Below are 9,675 nucleotides of genomic sequence, written 5' to 3'. Positions count from 1 at the left end.
AGAAACAGGAGAATTTCTGTTCAATCAGACTAAGCCAGCCAGTGAACTTCAGGCTCTAGGAGACCTTGTCTCGACAAAATAAGGTCGAAAGGGATCAGAGCTATCCAGTGTTGATCTCTGGCTTTCAGGTGTACACACAGACACACACACACACAGAGAGAGAGAGAGAGAGAGAGAGAGAGAGAGAGAGAGACAGAGAGACAGAGACAGAGAGAGACAGAGAGACACACACAGAGAGATTAAAGCAGTAGAAAGACAAAGACACATGGTCCTAGGCAGACAAAGAGGGAAACTGATGCTCAAGGGAAGATACAGCACAGTCACTGCAGCTCCCTCTGGTGTTGTCTCGGGTGGGTAAAGGGCTGTCCACAGGGAGGAGACAACACAACCTGCCTTTGAAGGAAGAGGGGAGAGCCTCACATCTTTGCAAACCTCTGTCCTGCTTAGAACAAGCAGAAAGTTCCCCATGCCTTGTCTTCAGAGCAACGGTCTTTCCTATCTGTGGGATGCTTGTGGTTTCCTTCACTCTCAGCTAAGAAGTGAATAGTTATGAGGGCTTTTGTGCCATAAAAACAACAGAGAGCGTGAAGCAAGCATGGGACTTATTTGGAGTCTGTCACTCAGCTATTGCAGGTGTGTGGAGTATCAGCGCCATCATACCCCCCAGTCTACTGAAGAAGAGACCAAGGCTGCCAAGCAACAGGAAGGAATTGTTACTATGAACACACAGCTGGGAAGCCGAGAGCTGGGACTCGAGCCAGACGGGCTGGCTCCTCATCAGGCATAGAAACCACGGAGGTCATTCCTTAGGAAGAGCAAGAACTCAGATGGCGAGTCAGAGGGAGGAGGCATGTGTCAAAGAATGGCCATAGTATAGGAATAAAAGAGAGAGGGAGGGAAGAGGTAGAGGGAGGGACAGAGAGAGGGAGAGAGAGGGTGTATTTGATGAGCACAAAAAATTATTCCTCAGACTTGGCATTCAGAGAGTTCTCCCTAAGCTTAGCAAGAGTCTAAGGGCTCCTCACCGATGACGCATTCTGACTTCTGTGCCCAGGTCATTCTTTTTTTTTTAATTATTATTAATTTTTTTTAATTATTCACTTTACATCCAGCTCACTGCTCCACTTCTCCCCCCACCTCCACACATCCCACAATCTTTCTCCCATCTCCCCTCTCCTTCTCCTCTGAGCAGGTAGGGGCCCCCCTTGGTCTCCCCCACACACACACTTCAAGTCTCTGCAAGGCTAGGCACTTCCTCTCCCACTGAGGCCAGACATGGCAGCCTAGCTAGAAGAACATATCCCACATACAGGCCACAGCTTTTGGGATAGCTCCTGTTCCAGTTATTTAGGACCCACATGGAGCTTGGGGACTCTTATAGAAGAATAGGGGGAAGAGTTGCGGTCCCTGAAGGGGACAGGAACTCCACAGGAAGACCAACAGAGTCAGCTAACTTGGACCCTTGGGGCTCTCAGAGTCTGAACCACCAGTCAAAGAGCATACATGGGCTGGACCCAGGCTTCCCGGCTCTTATTTAGCAGACACGCCCAGGTCATTCTATACTGTAGGATGCTCACCAGTGTCCCTAGCTCTGCCCACTAGATATCAGAAAAAAAAAAAAGTTCAGATACTGCCAAATGTCCCTTGGGGAATAAGTAAAAGTACGTTGGGCCGGGCACTTCATAGAGTGGTGGGTTGAAACCAGAATGGAGCAGAGAGATGAGGGGGTGAGAGATGAGGGAAAGAAAGCCAAAAAGCTTAGATAAGTGTTCGGAAGACTGATGTGGGAGCAGAAAGCGTGGCCAAGGGGGCTGGTGGTTGATCAAGTATATGAGGTTAGAGAGTGCAGAGAAGGTCTAGGACAGGTGAAAAGGATACAGGAGAGAGTGAAAGCTTACAGACGAAGAAGGAAGGAAGGAAGGAAGGAAGGAAGGAAGGAAGGGAGGGAGGGTGGGTGATACAAATGGATGTGAATTCCTGGCATAGACAACATGGAGTGGGATTCTCACCACGTGTTCGGAGCTCCACCTTTGAAAGCAGTAGATACTCCTACTCAAGGGACCAAGGAGAAAAGCCCGTGTTTGAAGATGCAGGATGCTGTGCATATTTAGCAGTGGCAAGGAGAGAGAGAAAGAGAGAGAGAGAGAGAGAGAAAGAGAGAGAGAGAGAGAGAGAGAGAGAGAGAGAGAGCTCATCTGTTGCTTCTATTTTCCAAGCCAGGCATGTAGCATGGTCATCCCCAGAGCTGGGGAGGAGCCTGGGAAAGAGGAGGAAGGAGGCAGGGAGGCAGGAAGGAAAGTCAAGAGGGGAACGGTAAGATGGCTAGGTGCTGAGAGCCATTTAAAGTCTGGAGCTGGGAATTGAATATGAGGCCCGCCTGTGTTGTGTAAAGGTTTCCTATAGCAACTTCATGCTGTTTGGGGAATAGCATCGATCACATGGGCAGAAACCCTGAGAATTGACAGTAGCTTCCCCAGGTAGTCTTAAGGAGTAGTTATCCAACAGTGAGTGGGTCTGCTCTGGCCGGAGAGATAATGTGAGCACCTGTTATGTCGAGAAGCGGGAGCCCACAGCATCCTGTCATATTCCTTGGGATCAGAAAACAACTCCCTAGACCCCTGGAATCCTCACCTCCTACTCTCTGTGACTCCTGTGTACCCCAGTAAGATGGGACCAGAGACTGTTAACTTCCCACAGATGGAGAACCCTGCTTCTCTGCAGGCCGTGCCTGCCTCCCACGCAACGGCGCTTTAGTCTGGATTGGCAATGCCCTCTGAAGCCAATGTATCAAAGCTTTGATCCCAGACTACCAGCATTGGGAGATGGTAGAAGCATTAAACAGCGGGGCCTGGTGAGAGGTCTTCGGGCCACTAGGTATATACTTTTCAAGGGACTGTGAGCACCCTGTTTCCTGTCTCTACCATGATGTGAATGGTTTTACCCTTCTTCAGGTTCCCCACTGTGTTGCCTTGTCTCGCCTCAGAACCAAAAAGCCACAGGGCCAACTGACCATGAGCTGAACTTCTAAGACTGAGTCAAAAGAAACCTATGTCACTTTATAGGTGACAGTGTCAGGTGTTTATCACAGCAGCAGAAATCTGACTCAGAAGCCACCTGCGCTTAGGCAGCTGTTGCCCAGCCCTAGAGGGTTGGAAGCACAGTGAGCAGAGACCCCAGGAAGAATCAACATGCAGAACTCTAGTCAATGCCATCTGCTTGCTCATCTTCACCTGAGGCAAGCCTGAGATGGACATGGACCAAAGACAAACTCCACGAGAGACATCTAAATCGGGCTCCAAACCCTTTCTTCATCCATGCATCTTCTCCTTCATAGCTTTCACAGTAAGAGAGTTCCAGAAACCTGAGACACTGTTTATTCTATTAGAATCAGGTGCAAAGCAATTTGACTTGATGCAGAGACAGCCTGAGGAGGCAGCTGTATGCTTGGTGTGACATTTGAAATTTCCCTCAGCAAGCACAAAGGTTGGAAAACTATAACCACACCAGGGACATGGGTTGTCAAGAGATCACTGCTAGGGTGGCTACTAACCAGATAATGACAAGAGCTCAGCATCACACAGGGGCTCTCACAGAAGGTAAGACAAGCCAGGAGTGTGAAGACAGAGACGGCCTGGTTCCATTTCCACCAGAAACAGTCCAGTTCCCATCCGCAGGCTCCAAGACCAGAACGCTGATTGCCAAGGGACTGAGGTAAGGGAAAGGGGCATTTATTTACTGATGTCCACAAAGTTTAAGTCAAGCAAGATAAAGAAGGTTCTGAGACTCTATACAGCTCTGTACCCATAGTCAACAGTGTTTTCTGGGCGCTAGAAAAAAAAATGTGCTGAGAGGTTAGAGTGGCGCACGCCTTTTATCCAGCACTGGGGAGGCAGAGAGAGGCTGGATCTCCGAGTTCAAGGCCAGCCTGCTCTACAGAGTGAGTTCCAGGACAGCCATGGCCATATAGAGAAGCCCCAGAGAGGAGTAGAGTTCTTGACGTGTGCTCTATCAAAATAAAAATCAAAATTTCAAATACGAAGAAAGTAGTGTGAAGAGATGGGGGAGGGATGGAGGAGGGGAAGAGATGTGGAGAGTGAGAAAGGGAGTGCAGGAGGAAAGAAAGCAAGAAGGGAGGAGGAAGAGAAAGGAGAGTCAAGGAAGAGAGGAAGGGAAGGAAGGAGAGGGAAGCAATGGGGAGATGAAGGGAGGGAGGGAGAGGCAGGAAGGAAGAGACATAAAGTAAAAACTCTTCCCACTCCACAGCTTGTTAGAACCCAGCTCCCGAGCCCCACCCTGAGCTGACTCAGTAGACCTAGGCTGAGGCCACATTTGCGCTTCTGAGCGCCCCACCCCCCAGCTCCTGCTAGGGATGCTGGCCCAAGGCCACCTCCCTAACCAGGAGCCCTTTGGCAAAGGCAATAGGTAAAGGTGTCAGAGTCAAGTTTGAACTCTTGAGTTAGGCCCAGTTGGCAAGTTCAGTGCCTGTTCCTGTATGCCCAGGGCACTGTCACACTGCGCACCTTGAGAAACTATTTTGAAAGTCAGAAAGAAATCATGTCAAGTTCAAAGCCTTGAGGAGGCACCCTGTAAAAGAAAACGGGAGGCTATTCTCGTCCCTAACCTAAGGCATCACAACTCAGGGCTGTTTGGATCAGGCGTTCATGACAAGCACCAACGCGGCCTCAGCCTCGGGAGTCGTGAGGAGGTTACTGAATTGGTTCCCTTCCCACTCTCTCTTCCTCCTCTTCTGTACACCCGGGCACCGAAATAGGCCTCAGCGCCCACCGAGGCGCTGCCAGCGATGACATTTTTAAGCGGAGGAGCGAACTGATCACTTTCAAACTTGATATTATTTTAAGTTCATTATCTCTAAAAATCTGGGTCAGGATAAAAAAGATGAACTTGTGCTCGTAGGATGTTACAGCTGGAAGGAAACTTTAAAACCATCTCATTTTCTCATCAAAGGTGAGGAAACAGAGTCCCGGAGAGGGGCAGCGACTTGCAGAAGGAGGCGCAGCAAGCTAAATGATAAGTAAGGGCAGCTCTGGTCACAAAGAGTACTGCCTGGGTGCTAAGTGGATGGTTTTCCAGCCGTGGTATGCTGGCTAGGTTTGTTGTTGTTTTGTTTTGTTAAAGATTTATTTGTTTAATGTATCTGAGGGTTTTGTTTTCTTGCACGTGATAACTGACTGTTCTTCCAGAGGTTCTGGATCTTTATGCGAACTTGATACAGACTGGAGTCATCAGAGAGGAGGAACCCTCAAATGAGAAGGTGCTTCCAGAAGACCAGGCTGCAGACAAGCCTGAGGGGCATTTTCTTAATTAGTGATTAATGGGAGGAGAGCCCAGCCCATTATAGGTTCTGGGTTTTATAAGAAAGCAGGCTGAGCAAGCCGTGGGGAGCAAGCCAGTAAGCGGTGCTCCTCCATGGCCTCTCCCTCTGGCTCCTGCCTCCAGGTTCCTGCCTCCTTTGAGTTCCTGTCCTGACATCCTCCATTGATGGACTATATGACAGGGAAGCCTAAGCCAAATAAACCCTTTCCTCCCCAAGTTGCTTTTGGGTCATGGAGTTTCTTCACAGCAACAGAAACTCTAAGAAACCTGGGTCAGTGGGAAGCACCAGAGACTCTGCGTACACAGGCTCCTCAAATTAAGGTAATACATCTCTTTCCCTAGAAGAACGGATCAACATCAGAGTCTCTAAAAATAAGAGATTTGCAGGAGGGTGGGAGTGGGTTCTATAGATAGAGCCCTAGGTCCAGTGCATGCTAAGCCTGTGGTTTGTACACTGAGGACTGAGCTATGACCCCCAGCACAGGAGGAGTTTTTTGTTTTTTGTTTTTTTTTTTTTCACCAATGAAGCACATTTGTTAAAAACAATGGCCCCACACCACACTTCCTTTCTAAATTTGTTTTTTTTCTCTGGTGACTCAGAAACCTGGCCAGTTTCTTCCCCTTAATTTTTCTACTTCCTGCTTCAGGCAGGCCCTTCCTTTTCCTCTTTGCCTTCTCTCCTTCTCCTCTAACATTTTACCCCAAATCAGAAAGAGCTTGCTCCGTGCCAGGGCAGAGCACACATCTGTGCCTTTAACCGATAAAGATAAAGAAGCTAAAGGCAGCTCCAAATTCATTTTTCATTTTTGCCTTTTCTCCACTCTTCTTCACATAGCCAATGTTTATAGAGGCCAACAACTGCCAAGCATTCAGGAAATGCATCTGGGCTTACAGTCAGCCCCTTTCAGCAAGCATGCTCTACATGCCCATGCTCTGGGGACCACGTTCTGTTGGCCCCTGGGCAACACCAGTGATTCAGGGAAGAACAGGATTGACACAGTTCCTGTCGTTGGCGGTGTCCAGGATGACTTTTGAGAGATAGCTGATTTCTGAGTAGCGTGTAAGCACCTGCAGCAGGGGTCAGGACTTGGCAGCCGGTGTGGGAGCTGGTTCACACAAGCCTGTGGAAGTCTACCACTCATTTTTGCGGGGATCTTGTCAAGCTGGTGATTAACAGAGCCAGCATTAGGAATTAAGTTACATAACAATAAATGATATCGAAACAGCAGTCACAGACACTGACGGCTTAGCCTCCTTTCTTAATTATTTTTATTTCTGTGTATGTGGGTGTGGCATGTATTCATGCATGTTTGCATGTTCAAATGTCTATGAGTAAACATGTGTGTGTGTGTGTGTGCGTGCGCGCGTGTGTTGGGGGGCAGAGGTCAGTGTCGGATGTGTCCCCCCGACTCTCCAGTTTTTACTTGTTGAGGCATGATCTTATCTCATACCCAGAGGTCACTCTTTAGCCAGTTTGCCACAGGAATCCCTTGTCTCTGCCTTCTAAGTGGTGGGATTACAGGAGGGTCACCATTCCCACCCCGCATTTATACTGGTACTGGGGATACAAACTCCAGTCTGCTTGCACAGCAAGCAACTTCACCCAGTGAGCCCATCTCCACCGGCTCCTATTCTACAGTTTGCAGCAAAGTGTTTTGGACTCTCATATACTGTGACATGGGAGGACAGTGAAAAGACCACCGGTCTCAGGACATGCCAGCATCTATCTGCAACAGCATTTGAGGTCACTGTTATTTCTGTGAGCTATGCCATTATCCTCAGAGGGCACAAGAGAGACTCTCGGGCTTGGGCTTGGGTCGTGGTGAAAGATGCCAGCACCTACCTCAGGTCAGGAAGGTGTTTCCTTGCAAAGCAGGGTGAAGCCCCTGTGTAGTGGAGAGAGAAGATGTGAGCTTTGGATCAGAGCAGCCATGAGACCTTTAGATTCTACAGATAGAAGGTGGGCTTTTGGGATAGGTAGGTCCATGATGAGCTGAAGGAAGGGATGGGCCAGTGGAACAGACCACTGAAGCTAAGTTGAAAGAATCTTCCATACTGAGCAGAAAAAAAATAAGACTAGGATGTTAGCGCTGATCTGGCTATTCCAGCCACTACTTCTCCCGCCCCTATGTGAATTATCTCCTTTCTCCCCATTTTTCTCCCTTTTTCTCCCACACTATAAATAATTCCACGTCTTTGTTCTTTGCCTTGGGAATAGCTTCCCCAGCTGTTACTGTGTTTCTGAACTGAATAAAGCTTCTCTTGAAATCTACAAAAGAAATTGATTGAGCTCTGTGTGTGTTTTAAAGTGGCTCAACTCCACTGGGGAGGGGGAGAAAAATTTCAATTGCAAAATGAATAACGTGGAGTGCATCTAATAGCCTTTTGTCCCCCATGCGGGCAGATGTGCTGAAGAGCTCACGGTTAGAGTGGCCCTCTCTGCCACCCACTTTGCAGTGGCAGAGTGAGAGGAACAAGCACAGGCCAGGGTGGAGCATATCCTTGGACCCTCCAAGGACCCCACGCTTCTCCTCTTCAGCTCCTCCAGCCCCAGGAAGCAGCATTTACCAGCCACATCTCTTGGAAGAGCTTCAGGACTAGTTTCTTAGCAAAAATCACTGTTTTCTGGCATTATGGGAAGTAGTTCTAGAAGGCAGAACTGCCGAGGAATGACATCTGCTCAGAGAGGATGCTGAGGAGAAAAGCAAGCAGTACATATGGTCTCCTTTCAAGGCCAAAGGAGCCGGAGGCGGATTTCTTGTGGATGTTGGCTCCATGAACTGGGAGATGGCTGGAGTTTCTCATCCAGGGAAGGGGACTGGCCACTAGTGTCACTAAGAGTGCTTCAGACCACCCATGAGGAGCTACAGGAGGAGATAGCATTAAAGCACAGAAAGCAGACACATACACACATATACACACACATAAACAGACACAGACACACTCACACACACATACACAGACACACATACATACAGACACACACACACACATAAACAGACACAGACACATACATACACAGACAGACACACATACACACACAGACACATATACACACATACACACACACATACACACAGACACACACAGACACACACATACATATACACACAGACACACATACATACACACAGACACACACACATATAAACAGACACTGACACATACATACAGACATACACACATATACACATAGACACACACATACAAGCATACATATACACATATACACAGACACACACACATACATACACATACACACATATATACACAGACACCCGGGCACACATACACATACATACACACACATACATACACAGACACATACACAGGCACACACATACACACACACACACACACACATTTACTTGTTCTTCATGCTGATTCCCAGATGGTCAAATGATGGCTGACTTCTGACTTCCTCTAGATCACGGTGTGGCTTGTCACTACAAGCCTGGAAAGATTCCAAGGTGCTCCATGGTCACCTCTGCCTCTGGGATCCCGTTTTTGTGTGGACTGTTGTTTCAAACCTTGTTTTTGTTTTGTAGTAAAATGTAAACAGAATTTTTTTTTGCCAATTTTAAAGCACAGAGTTCAGAGGCATTAAATATACACGCAACGTCTCGCAGCAGTATCACTATCCGGTTTCAGGAATTTCCATCACTCCTATGGAAACCCCACATCTGCTAAGCAGCCACCCCTGTTCCCTTGGCACTTGCTCATCTGCTTTCTATCCTATGGATTTTTCTGCTCTAGACATTGTATGCAAGTGGGATGAGTATAGAGCATGTGACCTCTCATGACCGGCTTCTTTCCCTAAGCATCAGGCTGCTGTGTGTGTGTGTGTGTGTGTGTGTGTGTGTGTGTGCTGATGTCCATGTGCCACAGCATGTGTGAAAAACAGAGGGCCAAGTTTTGGGAGTCAGTTTTCTGCTTCCGCTGTGGGATATAGGACTTTCACCCCCTGAGCCACCATCCTGTAGTGTGCCCCTTTTGTGTTGAATAGTTTTTCATTGCATGGACCCATCCCAGGGTGGCTATCTTCTGTTACATTTTTGTCCATTATGTACCCAAACACAGTGCTCAGCCCCTTCCTCTATCACCACCGTGATTTCCACTACTTCCTGTGGCTAATGATATTTTACAGTATGTTGTGGAGGTTAAATAATATGTACCACATGAAGTCACCAAAAGCATTTAGCAATCAGTGTTCATCAGTATTACTAATATATAGCCATTATAATCACTCTATATCTTTACGAGCCTATGAATTCCTTATGACCTCTCCTTTCCTGCTGTGTTATATCATTTATTTTACGATATATACCTTAAGTAAATTGT

This window comes from Mus caroli, chromosome 12 (genome assembly GCF_900094665.2).
Source record: "Mus caroli chromosome 12, CAROLI_EIJ_v1.1, whole genome shotgun sequence".
Classification (NCBI taxonomy): Eukaryota; Metazoa; Chordata; class Mammalia; order Rodentia; family Muridae; genus Mus; species Mus caroli.
The sequence above is the reverse complement of the archived record's forward strand: the minus strand, read 5'-3'. Positions refer to the sequence as shown.